At 41.3% G+C, this 24141-nt stretch overlaps 1 long non-coding RNA gene across 1 annotated transcript; it reads left to right on the top strand.

The window, feature by feature from the left end:
* Positions 1-4785: 4785 nt before the first annotated feature.
* LOC120995549 lies at positions 4786-16545 on the top strand. Its single transcript, XR_005777622.1, has 3 exons — positions 4786-4892; positions 6565-6575; positions 16535-16545. It is a non-coding gene; the product is annotated as an uncharacterized LOC120995549 (long non-coding RNA).
* The last annotated feature ends 7596 nt before the right edge of the window (positions 16546-24141 follow it).

Raw genomic sequence — 24141 nt, 5'->3', positions numbered from 1 at the left:
GGGGGCCCACTGCGCCACCAATGATTATTATATTGAGGGGGGGCCCACTGCGCCACCAATGATTATTATATTGAGGGGGGGCCCACTGCGCCACCAATGATTATTATATTGAGGGGGGGCGCACTGCGCCACCAATGTTTATTATATTGAGGGGGGGCCCACTGCGCCACCAATGTTTATTATATTGAGGGGGGGCGCACTGCGCCACCAATGTTTATTATACTGGGGTGATGGGGGGGCGCACTGCGCCACCAATGTTTATTATACTGGGGTGTTGGGGGGGCGCACTGCGCCACCAATGTTTATTATACTGGGGTGTTCGGGGGGCGCACTGCGCCACCAATGTTTATTATATTGGGGGGGCGCACTGCGCCAATGTTTATTATATTGGGGGGGGGGCGCACTGCGCCACCAATGTTTATTATACTGGGGTGTTGGGGGGGCGCACTGCGCCACCAATGTTTATTATACTGGAGTGTTGGGAGGGGCGCACTGCGCCACCAATGTTTATTATACTGGAGTGTTGGGGGGGCGCACTGCGCCACCAATGTTTATTATACTGGGGTGTTGGGGGGGCGCACTGCGCCACCAATGTTTATTATACTGGGGTGTTGGGGGGGCGCACTGCGCCACCAATGTTTATTATACTGGAGTGTTGGGAGGGGCGCACTGCGCCACCAATGTTTATTATACTGGAGTGTTGGGGGGGCGCACTGCGCCACCAATGTTTATTATACTGGGGTGTTGGGGGGGCGCACTGCGCCACCAATGTTTATTATACTGGGGTGTTGGGGGGGCGCACTGCGCCACCAATGTTTATTATACTGGAGTGTTGGGAGGGGCGCACTGCGCCACCAATGTTTATTATATTGGGGGGGCGCACTGCGCACAATGACGGGTTAGGGAAATTTCACAGCAGAGTGCGCATGCGCTGGGAGCCTCGCCGGCGGTTAGGGTAGGGAAAAATTATGGGCCAGTGCACAGGTGCGGTGATCGGATGGATGTTCTCAGCAGGACACCGGCCGACACTGCGCATGCGCTGGGAGCCTCACCAGCGGTTAGGGTAGGGAAAAAGCACTGACCCGTACATAATTTTTCCCTTCCCTAACCGCTGGTGAGGCTCCCGGTGCATGCGCAGTGTCGGCCGGTGTCCAGCTGAGAACATCCATCCGATCACTGCGCCTGCGCACTGGCCCAGAGACTCCTGGCGCATGCGCACTCTGCTGTGAAACTTCCCTAACCTGTCATTGTGCGCCTGCGCGGCGCTGCACACCTCCTCACGTCATGTCCGGTGCGACCGGAAGTGACGAAGGTAGGGAAATCTCACGAAGTAGGGAAGTATAACATTACACCGGCCTTTGGGGTGTGCGGGCTGGTAACTACTTGGTTGGATAGTCAGCCAGCCTATGCCATGATGCCAGCAACAAGCAGTGTTTTTTTGTTTTTTTTTTGGGGGGGGGGGGGGGGCCACAAGGTTAGCTCGCACAGGGCGCCTGGACACCTAAGGCCGGCCCTGCCGGAGCGCAGCGGAGAGCTGGCAGTATCTCCTCCCTAATGTCGTTGGCTGGGCAGCTAGTGGAGGGGGGCGGGTCGTTGCAGAGTACGGCTCAGGCTGGCGCAGGCAGGGAGTTGACCTCACGTTAGGTGACGTCAACTCCTTCCCGCGCGCCTGTGACTGAGGAGCGATCAGTGCGGCGACCAGTGACTGGTCCTCCTTGGAGTCAGGAGTCGGACGGTGCAGCAAAGAACATCGACTTTGCTTTGGAATCCAACTTCTGAAGAGTACTGGTGAGTGACAGGCACCCACCCTCCCCCCACACACATTAGTTCCTCTCTGTACCAGTACCCCCCCCCCCCCCCCTACAGAGAGGAATTAATGTGTGTGATGAGGGGGGGGGGGGGGGTCTGATGTGCAGGGGGGTACTGGTACAGAGAGGAACGAATGTGCGGTGGTGGGGGGGGGGGTACTGGTACATAGAGGAACTAATATATATGTGTCTGATGGGTGGGTCTGATGTGTAGGGGGCCCCTGCACATCAGACCCCCCCATCACACACATATATATTAGTTCCTCTATGTACCAGGACCCCCCCCCCACCACCGCACATTCGTTCCTCTCTGTACCAGTACCCCCCTGCACATCAGACCCCCCCCCCCTCATCACACACATTAGTTCCTCTCTTTACCAGTACCCCCCCCCCCACCACCACCACACATTAGTGCCTCTCTGTACCAGTACCCCTCTGCACATCAGACCCCCCATCACACACATATATATTAGTTCCTCTATGTACCAGTACCCCCCCCCCCCCCACCACCGCACATTCGTTCCTCTCTGAACCAGTACCCCCCTGCACATCAGACCCCCCCCTCATCACACACACACACACATTAATTCCTCTCTGTACCAGTACCCCCCTGGCAGGGGGGTACTGGTACAGAGAGGAATTAATGTGTGTGTGTGTGATGAGTGGGGGGGGGGTCTGATGTGCAGGGGGGTACTGGTACAGAGAGGAACGAATGTGCGGTGGTGGGGGGGGTACTGTACTGGTACATAGAGGAACTAATATATATGTGTGTGATGGGGGGGTCTGATGTGCAGGGGGGGGGAGCACCGGCGCCTAATAGAGTACCGGCACCTCTTTTGGCCCACTTAAAGCACTGGTTGGAACCCCACCTACTTGATATTGATGACCTATCCTGAGGAAAGGATCTAAATATCCATAGCCTAGGCAACTCCTTTAAACTTAAAATCACAACCTGATTTGTCCTGAAATAAGGAATACGAGTTCAATCCGCGGTAACCCCACGTTTGAACCGTAACAAAAACCACCTCAACAGGCGCCAATCCCTATACCTATGAGTATTCCTGGATACATCTGATGGAATTCCTAGATCTAGGAACATTTGTGATATCTCTTATTCTCACTTATAGCTATGGGCCAAATGATTATGAACTAAACTATCTCTGGTTTATACTCCACTTAATATTATCTAGATCTAGGAATTCCATCAGATGTATCCAGGAATACTCATAGGTATAGGAATTGGCGCCTGTTGAGGTGGTTTTTGTTACAGTTTAAACGTGGGTTTACCCATCCCGCGGATTGAACTCGTATTCCTTTTTTCCTGTATATTCACCAGAGTGTCAGTTCCTATACACTCGTACCACTTGTGCAGCCTTCCCCGCCTATCTGGATCCTGAATTATATAGCTCTATAGATTATTCATCCACCCTCTTGGCGCCTTACCTTTGGGGTATTTTTTACTTTTTTCTTCCTTTTTTCAGGGGTGTACACCCACCCTTAACACCTTGTACACTTAACCTCTTTTTTGCTTTTTGCTTTTTCTCTCTAACATTGTCCTGAAATGCCATTTAACATAACCTCAACACTTTATAATCAGCTTCTTGAAAGTCCATAGGGCTCCTGACTCCTCCAGCCACTGTTTGCTCACCTCCAATTAGGCCACTATCAAAAGGAAGACAAACAGCTATTGACTCAGTAGTTCAGGATAGACTTTCACAGGAGGTTTTCAAGGTCAAGATCGAATTCCCATAATCTACACTTTCAGATGTGCTTTTCCTATACTCACACACTGTGTCTTCCAATTACCTCTATCTACATCTTGATTTCCTCCCTCCTTCATCTTTTATGTTTTTTCCTTTGTTGTATCTGGTGATGGTTTTGCTACAAAACATTTTATAAAAATCATTTTTATAATTAAAAAAAAAGTTAATTGTTATTACACAATGAGTGATGAATGTGCAAAGATGAATCCTGTATCTCAAATAAAGTTAATTAAAGAGCATGTTATGAAATATTGGCACATTAATGGTAGCGCAACAGTTCATGAAAAAATGACAAATTGCCTTGAAATTTAGGCAAATAATAAACAAAAAATGACAAGTTCATTTTACAACAGCTTGAAAAATGTGCAAGCCACATTTATTGTACAATACTTAATTCCTAGAATTCTCTACTCATAGCTTCTGAGTAAATTGAGAAGCAACTGTCCTATTATTACTCTAGATATTTGTATAATCTTTAGCCAGTGAATCATACAACATATCAGGCATTAGAGATGTTAATAAAGGGTTTCTTTAAACTTGCCTACACAAAATTGGCTTAATTTCTATCCTCTTTCCCAAGGTACAAATTAACCCAGCAGGACACTACAATATAAATAATGCTGATGGTTCAGCGATATAAAAAATATAAAACTTTTAGTGACTAAAAAAAATGTGTATATATATATATATATATATATAGTGCAAAACAAGGGCAGCACAGCAAAAAGGACAGCAAGGAAATTGGTATGGTAGGGTGCCAGCGGCTGTGGGGGTGATCCACCCACCTTACTTACGGAAATTGATAAATTCACGGCACGTCCAGAGGTAGAAAAAGTAACAAAAATGTGTATTCACCAGACATACAGCAACGTTTCAATCCTCTCAGTGGAATCTTTCTAAAGCAAATGGTGATGACCATCACCATTTGCTTGAGAAAGATCCCACTGAGAGGATTGAAATGTTGCTGTATGTCTGGTGAATAAATATTTTTGTTACTTTTTCTACCTCTGGATGTGCCGTGGAGTTTATCAATTTATTTATATATATATATATATATATATATATATATATATATAAAATTTATTTTTTATTTTTGTTATATAAATCAATGTCTGTTTGTCTGTCTGTCCTTTATAGGCATCCAGAAGGTTTTTGTAACGGTCTCAGCTCTCTAGGATGAACCATTCTTAAGATTGTCCCAAAAATATGTATTAGCCAATAGGAACTTGCAGCTTCATGCATATCCTAACTGCCATACACACGGTCACATGGCCCTTATTATCCAATAGAAGCTTGTAGGTCCTTCACTCATATAGTAACTGTCATACACACAGACAAATTGCCTTATTAGTCAATAGAAGCTAAAAGGTCCCCTTGACATACACACAGTTTTACACCAGGTTTCCATAACAACTGAGGCAGTATTCTTCACTGTTATTGGTCACTGTTAAAGTGCGTAGTGAAGTGGAGGTCATTGTTAAGGGGGGCAAAGCACTGTAGAGGTCACTTTTAAGGGGGGAAGGGTGCTGTGTAGGTCACTTTATGGGGAAAGTTACTTTTAAGGGGTGGGGTGCTGTGGAGGTCACTGTTAAGGAGCAGGCACTGTGAAGCTCACAGTTAAGGGAGTAAAGTGTTGTGAAAGTCACTGTTAAGAGGGCGGGCACTGAAACATCACAGTTAAGGGGGTGGGACGCTGTGGAGGTCACTGTTAAGGGGACATAATGCTGTGGAAGTCACTGTTAAGGGGACAGGTGCTGTGAAGGTCACATTTAAGTGAGTGGTGTGCTGTGGAGGTCAATGTTATAGGAGACATTTAATAAAATAAACAGTGTGTAACTGCCAGCGTATATAGGGCTACTAGCAATTTCCCCATTAAAAAACAGGGCATGGAATGGCTTTCTGGGCACCTTTTGAACAAATCACAAAAACAGACAAGCACTTCCTACTCGACCAGTGTCGGGTACTTTTTCTACTGTATATATAATCTCATACTCACCACTTTCATTGAAATGCAAGCGTCGACAAAGATGCCCCGTTGTTTTCACACATTATAATCAAACCACCAAGAATGTCTATTTTCCTGAGTGTGTGTAGAAAGGAGTAGGATACAAAGTATCATAAATGGGTCGCTTACTTTTCATTTGATATTTGTAAAGAGTAAAAGGGATCATGTTAACGTTGATACTTTGATGAGCTATTCAGGGATTGAATGACATCCTATAGAGGTAAGTTAAACTGATAGATGAGAGTTTGTGTAAAGCACTTAAGAAAAAGCTTTCAATCCTAGAAAATCAAAACTTATTTCCATCATGATCTAACAAACCATCTCAGACCATTTCCACTTGTCACACTTCCTGCATCTGAAATGGTTGCAGAACATTATATATGTTGCAGCCTATTAGAGAGAGTGATGTGTAGCTTTAGAAAGAGGACAAAAAAAGAGATATTGGATATCATGACACAAAAACAAATTTATCAAATGGAATGTTTTCAGAGGAAAGAAACAAATTACTTGTTTATTTGTGTATAAGGCTTTTCTTCAGAAGATAATGATGCTGCAGGAAGCACAGTTATAAACTAATATGGAAACCCAAAGGTGAAGTAACAATTTAGGTGAAGGAACAATAACATTGATTCTGCAATATCTTTATAAAGCTTACAGCCTTTGTTGTCACTAGTAACATATTTGTAGGTGTTATTACAACTAGGCCCTAATGCCTAGGAAGCCCATAAGTTTCCATATTTGTAAGAGAACAATTATTTTAAAATAGGTGTTACAAAGTGGGTGTGGAACTCTTGTGTCAGCTGAACAGATTTGACTTGGAGTTATTCCTAAGGGCATTATCGTGACAGACCCTGGTCTTCAACCTTTAACCCCTGTAATAGAGTCTGGAATTTGCAGCAGGGGACCTACCTCTTGGAGTTGTTTCTATTTAGTTGACTGCTGAGCCAAAGAGGTCAAGAGAAAATGCAGCAGAGAACCAAGGGATCAGGCAAAACTGTAGTCAGGAACAAGCCAAGGTTAGGACAGGCAGGGTATGGGCAAGGTGGGCAGCTCAAGATCAATATGGAGATCAGGCACAGGTTGGGCAGTAATGGGTCAGAAACAAAAAACTGGCAGAAGTCAGATACACGAAAAACAGCACACTTTAGGAGAGCACTACAGAACTAAACCTGTTGCTCATGCACTCTCCCATAGGGGAATGTGTCTATAGATAATTCCCAGCTATTGGCTGGTATAAATTAGGGTGCTAACCCTAGCCAGAGGGCAAAGGGCATGTACCATATGGGCGGAGTAAGAGAGGCCTTGACAGCAAGTGAACTACAGTGTGCGTAAAGGGCCAAAGCAACCCTCTACTTACACGGCAGCCCGACCAGGAAGAATGGGAGATCAGACCATAAAGGAGCAGTGCTGTGGCAGCAGCCGCCACTGTCTTCAATCAAATCATTGGTGGCAGAAACATTAATCACAAAAGGGTTAAATAAGAATTATAACTTTAATGTGTTTTTATAGGACAATGTTTTGAAGTAAGATGTTACTAAGTGCTGTTTTAGCTACAGCTGGGATTGAGGGCAGTGCCTATTTAATGATGATTGGAAAGCTAGCACGCATGCTTGACAAAGGGGGCAGACCCCAAAACATAGCTACATAGGGCAGACCCTATGTACACAGGATTTTGTGATTATATGTGCCTTTGACCAATGAGTCATTTATGCATGCGCTATAATGTGAAGTATTTTTGATAAAGAAACATAGAGAAGAAGCTTATTTGGTTTTTGGTGCGCTTTTTTTGTGTGGAGGCCACCACTGTAGCAGTGGGAAATATACGCCATAGTGGCATTATATTAATGCATGATGATAGATTTACAGAAGATGCAGTTCCATCCATTTATACATTATTTATTGCCACATTTCTATACAATATATGCGATAACACATATGGTGGCATAAATGTCTATGATTGGAATAGCACTTTAATAATCACTTAAAGGGATTGCCCATAATTATTATATTAACGGCTTATTCCCAGATTAGGCCATCAATATCAGATAGGTGAGAGTCTGACACTCAGCACTCCTGCCAATCAGATGTTAACTTGTAGCTCCGGTGCCAGAAGTTGGTACTGGAATTAGATACCTCAGTCCATTCTGCAGCAATATTCACTTCAGTGGGAGCAGCACTACAGTTACTGGCTCCATCCAGTGCACAGAAGCTGCTATGACGGCTACAACTATAGTTACACCTATGTTTATGGCATCCTACCCAAAAACGTTCTCTCAAAAGAAATGGGGTTACTTATTAAGTCTGGCATTTTAGACGCCAGTCTTAATACTCCTTGCACTGGAACATGATGCAACTAAGTTAAGTGAAAGCGACGGCCTCTACATAATTTAGGTGCATCCACCGCCAGCCTAAATATACGCCAGTTCCCTTGCTGGTGTACATTTCTATAATTTTCCGTGCCTAAAACAGGCATAGGAAATACGATAAATGAGACGGGCTGGCCCACCCCCTTCCCCACCCATGCCATGCCCCCTTAGATCTGGCGTGAGCGGGGAAAAGTCACAGATTGTGACCAAATCTGCGACAGGTATACGCCAGATATACGCCATAAATTGGCGTATATATCTATAAAATAAATGTCCCCCTAACATTCAGTGACTGTTGGCATTTGTTTTGTGTATATATCAAAAGACAAAATGAGGAAATTCAGTATCTGCAGCAACAGGTCCAGTTCACTTTTATTGTCTAGCTCTGGTTTATTTTCTAGTAAAATCACAGGATCCCCGGAAAAAAACCAGAAGAACGTATGATGATTAACAGACACAGTATAAACATTTCATTGTCAAGGTTAAGCTTCGGCATGAACAAGGCAGCGTGAGCCGCCGCATTATGGACAAAATCCAGTTCTCCAATCAATTATTATTCTAATGCATGCCCAGTATGAATTCTCTATGTTCGTATGGTGTTGCTAGGCAGTGTTGCCAAGTGGAAGTGCACTGAAGGCCGAACTGCATTTGCGTACAATGGTTGCTGATGTATAGTGGGGGAGGAGAGGGAGCACACAAACAAAACTTCCTTTTTCATAGGATAGCATTAGTTCTGGAATTGTAACAGCCAAAGACCAGGGTCACATAATGGTGAATCAAGGGAGAATTGATCCACAGTCTATTCATATTGTGTTTCCTCTCACTGGCTCTGTCACTTCTTTCATATATGCTTTGGCAGCTCCAAAAAGCTGTGCGTTGATCACGTCAATGTTCTGTAGATGGTTATTTTTCTGGGAACACACAGGTATTAAATATGAACCTAGTTTGATCCCCACACATTGTAGTGTCACCATCAATTACTTTACACAAAAGAGTTTAGACAATTCCGTTTTGTTAGCAGGCCCCAGAAAGTAAGCCGGTAGCAGGATGTCCCACTGTTGGGACCCCCCAGCAATCAGCTGCAATCTGCTGGGGAAATCAGAAACCAGCCAGCATGTGATGAATTTGCAACATAAGGAAATGCTGAGTCCTCTAGAGAGATTTCTCCGTTTCCGTTAAATGAATGAGGTTATCAATCAGGAACTCCTCTCTATAGCTGTATCTCTATCATCTTCAGAGGATGTCAGCAGTAAGTTTGTGTTGACGTCACTCATTATTTTACCCTTCCTCTGATCCGTCAGAACAAAAAACGGATCCTGTCTGTTGAGCATCCATCTGAACTCGGTCAGCATTCGGTCAGTAATTCATCAGTATTGCTATTGCTTGCCACTCTGTCGGGGGGCGCTCTACTTGTATGAGCGCTTAATAGAACAGGTTCTGTAGACATCTATGTGGAATCAGCTGATGATGATGTAAAAGGAGTGCGCTTCTTCTTGGCGCTAACATCGACCTGTAAGGCTGAGTTCATACTTAAGTTATTTGGTCAGTTTTGGCCCCAAACTGCCCAAATAAGTGAAGTGTGCAGTGATTCTAAGAGTGACGCTTGTCATCTGCATGTCATATGGACTCACAGTATTGTTTCATTACCACAGCAGGCTCCCTATGCATGTAACTGGAAGGCACAGTGTTCTACACCACTATAAAGGCTCTCTGCAGCCAGGAAATAGACGTTTTTTAATGTAATTTGACGCGAATAAATTCAGATCGAACCAAATTTTTCCCAAAAAATTAGGCGGACAGGCTCATCTCTACTTGTTACCATAAAATATTTCTTCATTTATTTTTAGTACAAATCTGATTAAGACAGTAACTTATGGTGGTTAATAATATGATGTTAGTGTTACCATGCTGCTTTTTCCCTTTTCTGCTGTCAGTACAGTGTCAAGTCCAGCATTCAGCTAACTAGTCTTACCAGTTCAGCCAGAATTAGTAGAATGTGACAGAATCCATCTGGGTGTTAACATTTTCAATGAGCCCTATTAATCCAGCATAACAATTATGCAGTATTATTGTTAGAGATACAGTGCACAACAGCCTCATTGTTTCCGTTCAAAGCAGAAGGAACATTATTCTGAGGGCTGAGCCTAGACAGCATAAGGGCAATCTCCAATGCCTGATATGGGGGATACACATTTCTGTAATAAGAAATTTGACCGTTAACATAATGCAAACAAGGTACACTTTCACACATGCTCATTTCTAGTGGAGAGCTTCTTTATGTAAATATTGGTCTTTCTTGTCAAGTACTATTAGGACATCTGAACATGTTACAAGCTTTTGTACTATCTTGTGTGCTCTTCCCTCTTCCAACTTTTTTTATTTTTAATATCCAATAATCCAGAATATTTTATCTGACCCCTGTCCAGTCATGTTAAGGCCAGATTAAAATGAATTCTGGTCTGATGTGGAGAAACTAGAGTGGCCTACACAGAGCAGTGGCGTACACACAATCCACGGGGCCCCGGTGCGAAACTGATCCATGGGGCCCCCTTCCCGTCTACGCCCCCCCCCAACCCGCTGCCGTGCGTGTGTGTATGTATGTATGTATGTGTGTGTGTGTATATATATATATATATATATAGACTATGTAGAATCAGGGCAGCACACCTGGTGACACGCAGATGGGTGCCAGCGGTGGAAACACCTTACCACGGTGTATGATATAGAACAAGGAAGGACACCGCAGCACATCCGTAGGTGAAAAATAGTGGATCTTTATTCACCCTTGCGACGTTTCAGTCCACTTACTGGGACTATTATCAAGCCGATCAAGCCAGCAAGTGGACTGAAACGTCGCAAGGGTGAATAAAGATCCACTATTTTTCACCTACGGATGTGCTGCGGTGTCCTTCCTTGTTCTATATATATATATATATATATATATATATATTATATACTGTATATTACTATATACAAGAGGATGATATTCGGTATAACCCACGGTATTCCCACGTAAAACCAGCTCTGCTACATTATGTAGCAGTGCTGGTTTTGTCATGCATTTCTTTTGCCTTCATATAGTAAAATACTGCATTGTCCTATCAATGGCTTTATAACTAACTCTGCTATATTTCTGTAGCCTACAACCTCTGACTGCCCAGTTGAAACTACTACACCCAACATGTTCTGGCAGTAATAGTAAATGGATATTGGTTCAATTCTGAGCTACTAGTCTATATAATAAATATGTAGGCTAATATGTATCAGTACACTGCTGTATATACTATATATCTGTACACACTGCATCTATTATACCTCGTACCTCACATATCAGTGCACTGCTGTATATACTATATATCTGTACACACTGCATCTATTATACCGCGTACCTCACATATATAGTATATACAGCAGTGTACTGATATCTGTACACACAGCATCTATTATACCTTGTACCTCACATATCAGTGCACTCCGGTATATACTATATATCTGTACATATTGCATGTATAATACTGTGTAATATATGCAGTGTGTGTGTGTATATATATATATATATATATATATATATATATATACACACACACACAGAGCAGTGTATTGATGTGAGACATAGAAGGTATAATACTGTAGATGCAGTGTTTACAGAAATATGTGGTCAGTTATACATTATGGTCACTGTGTGTGTGTGTGTGTGTGTGTGTGTGAGGTACATGAGGTAGTGGTCACTGTGAGGTACATGAGATATTGGTCACTGTGAGGTACATGAGGTAGTGGTCACTGTGAGGTACATGAGGTAGTGGTCCCTGTGAGGTACATGAGGTATTGGTCCCTGTGAGGTACATGAGGTAGTGGTCACTGTGAGGTACATGAGGTAGTGGTCACTGTGAGGTACATGAGGTAGTGGTCCCTGTGAGGTACATGAGGTAGTGGTCACTGTAACTGTCTGAAGTATTATACATGAGTGAGCAATGAGTAAAAACAGGGCATGGAGGGGGGGGTAAATGATGAAAAGTGGAGGACCTCCTCTTACCACTCCATTCCAGTCTGTATGGATCAATGCAGAGCTGCTTGTGAACTTCTAATACTTGCTGTTAGGGGTTGAAGGACCTGTGATGATGTCATCACAGGTCCTGGCAGATATACCTTTGAAACCTAGGAACTACACCATTTTTGGTGCAGTTCCTTTTCTAGATTCTGCAGGACCTGTGATGTTGAAGATGATGTCATCACAGGTCCTGGCAGATGCACTGTTCTAACCTGGGAACTACACTTTACACTGTGCAGTTCCCTTACAGGACCTCTGATGACATCATCAAAGGTCCTTTAGCTTTAGAAAGATAAATAGGAGCATTTAGGGGGCGGGGCCTCTCCTCCACTTCGGGGCCCCGTCTGCCTATATGGTAGGTACGCCACTGCTCAGGGGGAGGAGACTCAAGGGAGGGTAGGGCTGGCAGCAAGGAAACTCAACACTGGGGGGGCGGGCCCCGGGCCGGCCGCCCAGGTTATACAGGCACAGCACTACTGCAGGGCGGGTCCACAGGCGGCCGGGCCCCCTGGAGTGCCGGGCCCGGTCGCAAGTGCGACCCCTGCGACCCCTGTATGTACGCCACTGACACAGAGCCCTAACCTCAATTCCTTCAAAGAGCTTTGGGATTAATTGGAACTGTGAGCCTTGCCTTCTCATCCAACATCAGTGGTTGACTTTACAAATGCACTTTTTTTCTGAATGAGTACAAATTCCCATAGATACGCTCCAAAATCTTGCCAAAATCCTTCCCAGAAAAGTGGAGTGTAATGTCCTAATGTCCATGTCTGCCGGCATCTCTCCTCTCATGTCAGAGTACTCACACTGCCTGCTGACATTTTTTCCATGCTGCTCATGACTATCCCCACCTCCTTCCTCCTGTACTGGTTGGTAAATGCTTTATAGCATTCCCTGATGTATATATAGGGCACCTTCCTCTATGGGAAGGTGCCTGAGCTATAAGGCAAGCTATAAGCTTGTCTGGTTCCTGCAAAGTTGTGTAGCTATTGTGTGTTCTGACCTCATATGCCTGATTACTATATTAACCCTGTGCCTCCTGCACTGACCCATTGCCTGTTTCATCATATTGTGCAAACACTGGCTTTCTTAACCTCGGCTTTCCCTCTGACCATGCTTATACCCGTCTCCTAGGGGCCGCATAGTGGTGTCTCTTGACTTACCTTGGCCAACAGCTTCTGAACGGAGACTACTCTCAGTGATAGTGCCCTGGTTGCCCCAGTAGCAAAGTCCAGATCCCTGTACGGGAGTAGAAGGGTGAATACCAGGGGACTACCTTTGCAACACCCTTAAGAGTAGCCCAAAGTCATCCACAGCACAGTGAGTCTACATCTGCTGCATTACATAGAGAATGGCATGGCCACAAAAGGAACCCAACTTCAAGATTATATAGGAGTGATGGTCAGATCACAGGTGTCCAACTAATTTTTTTAAAAATTCTTTATTTTGGATTTATTTTTTATTTTTACAAAGCAATTTTGACTATGTAGTGTATATACAAATTTTTAGATATTCGCCAGCACCTGTGATGCCTGGAATCACTTGTTAGCATTGAGATATGCTTTGTATAACTTATTTTTTTATTAAACATGTCAAAGCATTTTCTTATCGCATGGATGTTCCTGTAACCACTGGTAAATTGTATATATTAGCATAGGGCTATTTAATTCATCTTGTTATATATTCATTTTATTAGTCTTAATAAAATCATCACATCTTTTCTAAATCACTACATTACAGAAGAGATGTGCACATTGAAAAGTATCCAGGAAAACTTAGCGCTCGCAATAAGGATTACTAAACCAACCAACAAGCCCGAATTAATAAATGACTTTAGGGAATGTCATACGGTGTCTTGAAGCTATGACTATTGTGCACAGAAGAAATGCTATATAGCAATCTAAAATATTAGCGTCTACTCAAATATATATGTTGCATAGTGAATCACAGACCAACTGGCAGTTGCTGGTGGTTCAGCTATCTGAAACTATGAAACCACCCAGGATCACAAAGTGAATTCTACTTTATGCTATGGGCACTGCCTGGTTCAGAAGGTGCTAGATGCAGTAAGGGTCTATACACTAAATAATATCATTGGATGCTATACAGGGAAATTTAAGATTTGTAGATGATAGCATATATGGCTAAATGGAGCCCAGACTCACACATTGCTCTAAAGAATGGGAATCAGCTATTGTGTTAGGCTATGCCAATCTGTAAATCTGAATAAACTAGGTTGTGAGATGTCTTTGTTGGACAGTCGTGTGAAAGGAAGCGAAGAAATGTGCTGCATAGGATGTGTGATTTGCTACAAAATTAACAGTGCCTAGTAAAATGAGGCATAGTGTGTGCTGCAAAATGAGGGCTGTGTTATGTGTGTTCAGAGGAAAAGTTGAGAAATTTGATTATAAAAGGGTATGAAGATGAGCAAATGGGAACAATAAGCATAAAAATTAGGGAGATATGCTGAAAAATTGCTTTTTCAAGTGAGATTGATGAGGGTGCTTTATCTATGACTGATGTAACGTATAACAAATAGTACCTATGATCCAAATATCTGTAAATCGAGCTGGGAGCTGAAATAGGAGTAACGTTAAGACCCCAAAACTATCAACTCTTGTCCTACAGTTCCCCTTTGCATTAGGATTCTAGCCATTCCAGTTGGACATCTCAGTTTGAGTCCACACATCCAGTGCACATTTGGTCTTTGCTGCTGGATCCAGTAAACTGGAAATCTTGCAACATATGAACAGAAATGCAAATCAGAAAATCAAGGACATGTGAATAATACAGAGCCAAGCATTGCTTATTTAAACAATGCAATCTTAATTTTCTGCTGCTTTTTCCATGGTTATTTTTATAATGAGCATAACCTAAGCTGCACAGATACTTATAATGATAACCTATGACAACCAAAGGATCTGTGTATAAATGAGCCCCACTGTGTAAATGAGTCACATGTTGTAATTTATAACACAATGCTAAATGTATGAAGATGGAAAATGTCACATAAAGTAGAAACAAACAGCTTTAAGTACGAGTAGAGGTAGTCATTGTCTGTCAATGTCAATTATTGTATTCAGAAAGTAGCCTTGGATTGGTTGCTGTGGCTTCCTCTATAGAAGTTGTCCAAAGTGTTTCAAAGAATGGGCTTGAATAACTATGTGATTGTAGATGCACCTCATCTTTTTCACAAAGGCTGAAATCTTTTACCAAGTATTATGAAATAATACTGATTTGATAATGAGACATGAAATTATTTCAAAGAGCTATAACATTAAAATTTTTCCATCGACATAGCTGTATGAGGGATTACTTTTTGAAGGATGAATTATATTTTTCAATTTTAGGCACAATTTTAGGGTACATTTAAATTATTGATTAATATTTATAAATGTTTAAAGGGGGATGGAAAAAACAGCCATTCCACCAATTTTTTTTATTTTATTTAAAAGTTTGCAGCATTAACCTAAGCATTAATCTAAGGGGTTTAAATGGCTACCCTGGGGCTAGCTCAAAACTCAGTCATTACAGCAGAAACTCAGCTATACATTACAGCCAACTCTCACTGTTGATGTTGTGGGCACAACTGCTGTGTCCTTGCCGTCCCTGAGATATAGGGAGGTGCAAAAAGTTAGCCGTCACCAGGACATTCAGTTATGCTGTGTGTGGGAATGTATATTAATCAAAACTATAATTTATAGTTAAACATATTTTATTATTATTACTTATTACTACAAAGCATAGCAACATTCTTCGAAAGAATCATAACACATAGTAGAACCAGACTAAGTGCCATGGCTCTGCACTATCCAACCATAGAGACTCTGCATGCCGCCATCCAGGCTTTGTGAACACAACTTGCTATGTTCATAAAAGCTAAAGGGGTTCTTGACTACTGTTACTTCTGGAGACACAAGTAAATGATTGGATCTCTCTAGGGTGCATCTTGTTTAGGTGTGTAGTAAGGACACAGATTTTATTCTTAATGTACATGCTTAGTTTATTTCTCTTATCTCAATAAACAAGGTTGAACATATCAACTACTACAAAAGCAGTAAATTTGCATCTACTGCATGGCCTGGATGAACAATGAACTTTTGGCATTTTCACCTCTTGTAGTTTACATATCAGTCATCATTCAAGCCTAATGGCTGAAAATCAGAAGTACCTCAGAGCAGGGAGTACTGCTTCTTAATGTTTGTCATGTTATTTAGTGTCATTTTCTGCTCTGTATACCCAGTATAGTTGTGGATGGAAGTGACAAAGCTACAGGGTGCTTGGGTATGGATCCTGGATTTGCCCCAGCTGTGTCTAGAGAGTTCTAGTCTGAAGATAGCAAGGAGAGAAAGAGTGAGGAAGCAACTCTATATACTCCATGCTTCACTAGACTGGCCTAAAGCTACAGAGACTTACCGATCTCTGGATGATCTACATACAGTAAGGATAGAAAGAGAGAAGAAGGTTCAGAAATCTGCATGGCTGATCTTTGGAGTCAGTAAGGTGTCCTGCTTCCTAAGCTATCTAGACTCTACTGCAGCGAGAAGAATACTGTTAAGACACCCTTCACAGTTGGACATGACTTTGCCAGTAATAGAGATTCAAAAAAAAACTGGACGCCTCAATTGCAAATGGGAAATTGCCAGCTATATATTCTGCAGGAAGAGACTTCAGATAGATAGAGAGAAAAAAGGTAAATTATCTCCATCCTTGCTCAAAATCATATAAAACCATTTGGGGAGATTTGCACTGTATATTGTGGGAACTGTAATTTTGCTATTGTTGAATGTACTCCAACTCTCAAGACAGATATTTATTGTGTCACATCTGACCTGGTTACTGACTCCTACACCATATGCTGGCCATTGCACTCTACACATCCTGCCTTGCACCCATACAAACACTCAAAATGGCACCCTGATTATCATCAGCCCCAACATAAGTATGTGACCTGAGGAAAGAAAGATTGTGTCCTCCTTTCACTGCATTGCCCTAGAGAGTAACGGTGTAAGGAAGGCCACTGTGATTGACTAACAGCCAGGGCCACTAAAACTCCCATCCTTTGGCTCCTCCAGGGGTCTTTGAATATGCTCATTACATTGGCTATGCTAATTTGAAATGTAGTACACAATATATATTTTCAAATAATCACAGGCAACCTGATGAGGAAAAATTGTATTTCAACCAGTTGTCAGAATATAATGTGTTCAGATTTTAATGATATATTTTAAACAATCCCACAAAAATGGTTTAGAAATTCTTACAAAGTACTCTAGGCATTATGCATCAGATATGAAAGATCAAACAATGCGGAAAGTATTAAGCTGAAATGAGAAACACCACTTTAGAGAAAGAGCGTATGTTCAAGGATTATAATATAGACGGATATGTCTTTGGTATCCTCAACACTTGAGCTGTGGAGTCCATACAATTACTGACATTGTAAAAATAAAAGTCTTTGCATTATTCTGTATCTAATTGACAGCTCATTGTGTTCGATTTTTGCCGCAGATCCTAAGTAACTGCATACACACAGCTCAATTAGCACAACACACTTTTGCACAATTTCTGTTTATTTCTCATCTTATAGTCTTTATTCCTGCCTAACAACCATGCTACAGATCATAACTCATATCAACTGGTGATTTACAATTAGGGCGGCTTTACATCACCGTTATGAATTCTGTTATTGTTTTCTGTTATAACATGGTTATAATGTAAAATAACGTAATTCATTAGACAGAATTCACAACGGAAACCTTTAGAGGCATTCCGTTTTGATCCGTCATAATAGAGGTCTATAGGCAAGCATAACGGATCCGTCTGTTATGCAGGACAGAAAAGAAAGACCTCTAAAGAAATGTCTCTAAAGGTTTTCATTTTGAATTCCATCTTACGAATTCCGTTATTAATCTGTTAAGATTTCAAATCAAATCATGATGCTCATTTTCAGGAGAAGGGAGAAATGTGTCATACATGAATGATTTTAAGTTATGGTGTGTGCTAGAAACAGCATGTACTAAAAATTGGGTTTGGTAGCATATAATAAAACAGATGGAGACATTTATAGACATAACTCTATATGATCCTGACTTTGGCAGTGGACAACCAAGAACCAATGACTAGCTATCCAGTCACTCCAGTAATATTTTCAACTACCAAGCCTGATGCTTATTCTACAAAGTCTTTTTGTTTTTTTGAGAATTTGTTTATGATGCAGACCTAAGACTTTCCATTTTTTATTGTTCAGGGAACATTGCCACCATCTTTTCATGGTCTTATGTCTCCTTCACCCTTTTATATTCCTTATGCTAATTAAATTAAATGTACTAAAATATAATGCATTAATTAACATAGATCAGCTAATTAGACATAAATTGTATATGTTTGACCTTTAACATGACCTTCCAGAAACGTGAATTACATAACAAACATAAATTACCACACAATTTTAGAGTGTACGATAGTCAAACCTCACTAATAGCTTTCAATTTCAAAAATACCTTGAGATGTCTGGCTACTTTTCGCTACATAATGCTAGTATTTTTCTTAAGGTCTTTGTTGATGTTACACCTGATAAAACAGTGTAAAGTAAAGCTCTAGGATATATGGGATGATCTTCTGCCTTACAGGGATTGTGTGCCATATTTCCTTAAGATCATGATGGTACCTCTTTCTCACATAACTATGATTCTTCACTATTGCTTAAGAAAACATTAAAACTTTAAAACGGTCACAGTGTGACTGTCCACATCCCCCTCTCCAAGGTCATCCAGGAGCTGAGGATTTGGTCAGGATTAATGGTGTCCTCAACACAGTTTGAGGCTACCACCAGATTTACCCTGGTGATAGGCTTGAACCATTCAATCAGTGCTTTTTCATAAAGGAAAGCTATATTGCATACCCTTGAGTTTCCTTCCAATAAAATAACACTAAGCCTATCTGCCACCTGCAGAACTAACATTTTGCATATATCTTCCCAGAAACTCAGACTAGCATACAAGAACTGATGCTGTTTTGAAGGCAAAGGGTGGTCACAAAATTCACGGAAGGAGAGGTATAGAAGAGGCAGACGTCCTTATATAACTATAGATTACTGGCGTGAGGGAAACGCTATAAAAACATAACTTTATTATGATAATCTAAAAACAATACTTGGGGAGAGGTCACTAATCTGCAGACAACAATTATGTAGGGAAAGTGTGTAACCCCTGGAAGGGAGGTGGTCTGCCCAGAGGATTATAACCAAATAAATCTTGGGTAGGCACCTGAGAGCACAGGCGTAATGAATCGTGTCTCAATTTACTTCTCCCCAGAGGATACAAACACAAACTGATGTGTCCCTGCTATCCAAATGGCTAGAAACAAATGAAACAACTGAGGGGTGTGAATACAACCCCTATTTTCAGAGGTCACAGCCTAGATAGCGGGGAACCACCAGGTCAAAAATGAATGTGTTAATGGGTACAAGAATTGGGGCAAAAACTAATTATCATAAGCCCCTATTAACAGCCCACAGAGCACAGGGCTACTATGAGGCTGATAAAGCAAAGTAAATGCCTCAACAATGTAGCCAGTATCAATGAGTCTAAATCACCCTCAACTACCTAGCATTGGGAAGTAGCTGTCACCTTCACTAACAAGTGTCATACTCAACGCTTTTCTTCTTTAGAGATTCATCAGGAGTATACAGCGCTGAAGGTTTACATTAGCAGAGCTGGCACACTAGTGGTGTGTCGCAGCAAGTCCGGCGCTAGGTTGGTCGTAATTTGGCCGCTCAAAGCGCCGACTTATGAAGAGAGAAGACCTTCTACTATGCCTGCGCTGACATTTAATCATTCAGGGGCACAGTGGTCATCCTACACGGCAGCGCAATGAAGGCAGGCTATGCTCCTGCCTCCCAGCATCGCGATTGGCCATGTTCCATTGGAGCCCCTCCCCTTGTGGGCGGTCTTCTCTCTTCATAAGTCGGCGCATTGAGCGGCCGTATTACGGCCAAAATAGCGCCGGACTTGCTGCCACACACCACTAGTGCGGCAGCTCTGCTAATGTAAACCTTCAGTGCTGTATACTCCTGATGAATCTCTAATGAAGAAACGCGTCGAGTGTGACGCTTGTTAGTGAAGGTGACAGCTAGTTCCCAATGCTAGGTAGTTGAGGGTGATTTAGACTCATCGATACTGGCTACATTGTTGAAGCTTTACTTTGCTTTATCAGCCTTATAGTAGCCCTGTTCTCTGTGGGATGTTAATAGGGGCTTATGCTAATTAGTTTTTGCCCCAATTCTTGTACCCATTAGCACATTTGTTTTCACGCTATCTGGTGGTGCCACGCTATCTAGGCTGTGAGCTCTGAATATAGGGGTTGTATTCACACCCCTCAGTTGTTTCATTTGTTTCTAGCCATTTGGATAGCAGGGACACACCAGTTTGTGTTTGTATCCTCTGGGGAGCAGTAAATTGAGACACAATTCATTACACCAGGTGTCTACCCAAGATTTATTTGGTTATAATCCTCTGGGCAGACCACCTCCCTTCCAGGGGTTACACTCTTTCCCTACACAATTGTTGTCTGCAGATTAGTGACCTCTACCCAAGTATTGTTCTTAGATTATCATAATAAAGTTATGTTTTTATAGCGTTTCCCTCACGGCAGTGATCTATAAAGGGTGGTCACACCAAATATTGATTTGATTTAGATTTCTCTTTTGTTCATTCACTTTGCATTTTAATAATTGATAAAAAATAAACTATTAACACTTGAAAGCATTCTTTACTCTGCAGCTTTTTTTCCTACCTGTGACCTGCCTAAAACTTTTGACCAGTACTGTATATATTCATCTACTAAAGATATCTGTATGTACAGTAGTGGTTATGAAAAAACATGAAAGCAGCATTTGTTGTATCAAGATAGTACAAGTCACACAGAAAGCATGTTTTGTAATGCCTTTTAAGCCAAAGGATGATATTCCATAATAAACTCTTTAGCTGAAACTTCATTATTCAGTCTAGCTTAAGCCTCCATTATTGACTGGATTTAAGCATTATTATCTTTTTGTACAGTGATTCCATACATTGTTTTTAAAATGCATACACTCTTATTTAATACACAAAGCTACTCAAACACTGCAAAAGTTACTGGGAAACAGGGGAAATCAGTTATTCATTATGGAGTCCTAGGGAAACCGTCAATGAATAATCTTTGCAATTATGCATCTGGCTTGGCAGCCGTCTGATTGTGCCTGCCATGCTGCCTAGTAACAGAGCCCATCACTAAAGGTTTTCGTGCAAAGTGGTCACCTTTTATTTTATAAAAGTCGTGACAGAGCACATTATTGACCTACTGCCACAACCTCTGCATTTGAATTTTACATAGGACGGTTAGTACAAGATATAAACCGTATAAATATTGTTAAGTTAAGTTCAGTACACAGCCTAAAACTAGCAAGTAGGCAAACTTTACAAAGTTATTTGAATTCAGAGCATTACCTCAAAATGTTTAGTGAAATCAGTAACGTTGTAAGTGTAATAACTGTAGTAGCATCGAAATAGCTTGCATTTTAGGTTTAATGGTTCTTTATGGAATGTACAAATACTTAATTGAAAAAAAAAAAAGAATTGAAAGTTAATAGCTAACATAAATTTGTAAATTGAAAAGAAAAATTGCCACTAGCTAATTCCCACAATTTGCACTTAAAGGAAGATTAGCAATATTTTTGTAAACAAGTCTACAAATGAATAAATGGAGTAATTTCATGTTATTTCTCTAATTAACAAAACTCTCATTGTTTCCATGCTGTCTGAACAGTTCTGCAGTCCACGTATTCAGTCCTGAAGAAATGGAGAAATATTTGAAACCAAGCACAAGGACACACAATGAAAAACAGCAGTGGGGTTCTGGGTGTGAGGCCAGGTAAGAACAACATCTGCATGGATTTTGTATATTCACATGTTTGCATCGGTTTTCTTAGGATACTTTCAGCCCAAACAGTTCCAAAATATACTAATAAGTAGAGAGTTTGGGTCCAATTTGGTAGAATTGACTGTCAGATTCAATTTGGTCCAAATCGAAAGTGCCCCAATTGCCCTAAAAATTTGTGTATGACACTCTGCAGTCTCTCAGTACTGTATCCAAACTTTCAAACTCTTTAACACCAAGACAGCATTATTAACAAAGTAACAGTGACATATATAGCTATACATAAAAGCCTGTTAAAAAAAAAAACATTGCATTATCCGGTAAAAAAAATTAGCATTTTTTTGGTGGCTTCTTTTCTCCCTTCTGAAATGTGCCTTTGTTTCGGACTTCTGAACTGTATAATGGCTGCCACCATTTTGAGCAATTAATATCCCAAGTTTCTAATATGCTGAAAGTCAAATCTTTTGGGAAATTTTGGAAAATTTGATTTGTCCCAAATCGATTAGCTCATGTCTATTGATTTTCCAAGATTTATCCTTCACCGAGAGCACTGTACAAGTGGTAAAAGTCCTGCATAACCCAATCATGGTACAGGCAACATAAACAATAATGTGCTGAAGCATCGATGTAATTAAATAGCTCAGTTGAAGCATGCAGTAGGACAAATTTTAGAATCTGGCTTGATGACAGACCACTCTTCTTTACTAAAGACTTATAAAGACTCTATTATACTTTCTATAACTGCCTCTTTACAGTACCCTTTATATATATATATATCTATATATATCCCTCTTCATGTCATGGCGTGTTGGCTTAACACCATGATAGGTGGAACGTGCCATTGTTTTTGGCCATTCTTGGATGTATACTGTTGATAAATGAGTCACGCTTTGAGTCACTTCAAAACCCTGGTCACATTTATATGTGTCTCAAAAAATGGTGCAGAAAGTTCATAAACATGACTCTTGGCATGTGAAATTTCTCAATGGAGGTACATCTTCAATCTGGCATTACTGCTTAATTAATAATACACTAATAAAACAGAAGTGCCCTGAAAAATATTAAAGCTATACTGTAATTAGTTGTAATGGGCAACAAAGCCACCCTTTGATAAATAAGGTCCTTAATATCCTTTCCCACCACTAGCATTTCTATGCATAGAGGTAATAGATATCCTCCCATTATTATGGCTGTTTTTTTGATACCCAAGTTTTAGCTGCAGAGGTGGAAAAGCAACAGTTCAAAAAACAATTTCTAATAAGACTCCAAGATTATATTTAGATCTGGCTTTTATTACATTAGCTTGAGAACAATAACATCTTTATAAAAGTTACAATCATGTCATTTATAGATGTAGTTAATTCTTAGAGAGCTAATTCTAGTTAATATTCTAGCTGCACATAATGAAAGAACCTTTAATTTAATTTTATCAATTATTTTCAGTAGGGATTTCAGATACATTTTTGACATATACTTAATACTTAGAAACCCCTGGATTCTTTTATTTGTCAACTGATTATTCAGATCAACTAAAATTTCTGTAATTACATAAGAATGGAATGAACCAAACTCAACCATCAGGTATTCACCGGCCATATAGAAATTTACCTCTCTGTATGTACAATGTATACACTGAACAGATAAATATTAAAATTTAGTTCTAGACTTTCACACACTATAATACAGAATAGTGTGTTTAGCAATTTCTTAGAAGGGTGTCCAGGATTAGAAAGCAGGGCTGATCTCTTCCAGAAACATTCCCCATTCAAATCTATGGAGCTGAGCTGCAAATATTAGCAGAGGGGGGATGGCGGTCCACCCCCAGTGCCAACTGTCAGGGGGGTGCCAGCTTCTATGTGCCCTTCCATCAATACAGATGAAAGTACTCATTTCTAGAGCACCAGGGAGCTCCCCAGTGCTACAGCAATGACAGGTATGTTAGGCGGGCTCTGGGGATCATTATATAGTGTGTAGGGGCCACAGGGGGAATTATAGTGTGTGTAGGGGCCACAGGGGCATTATATTGTGTGGGAGGCCATGGGGGCATTATTGTTGGGTTGTGAGGAACACTTCCCTGACTGTGAAGGATGTGTATCATTCTGCCCAGCGTTGATGCTGGGCTGTAATCACTGCCCATCGGCCCAAAACGAATAGCACCTATATCTCAGCGTAGTGGGGAACTAGGAAAGAAAGCTGCACTGCGATGGATTCGGCGATGTGACAGCTTTCTAATGGT

Source organism: Bufo bufo, chromosome 3 (genome assembly GCF_905171765.1).
Source record: "Bufo bufo chromosome 3, aBufBuf1.1, whole genome shotgun sequence".
In the NCBI taxonomy this organism is placed as follows: Eukaryota; Metazoa; Chordata; class Amphibia; order Anura; family Bufonidae; genus Bufo; species Bufo bufo.
The sequence above is the reverse complement of the archived record's forward strand: the minus strand, read 5'-3'. Positions and strand labels throughout refer to the sequence as shown.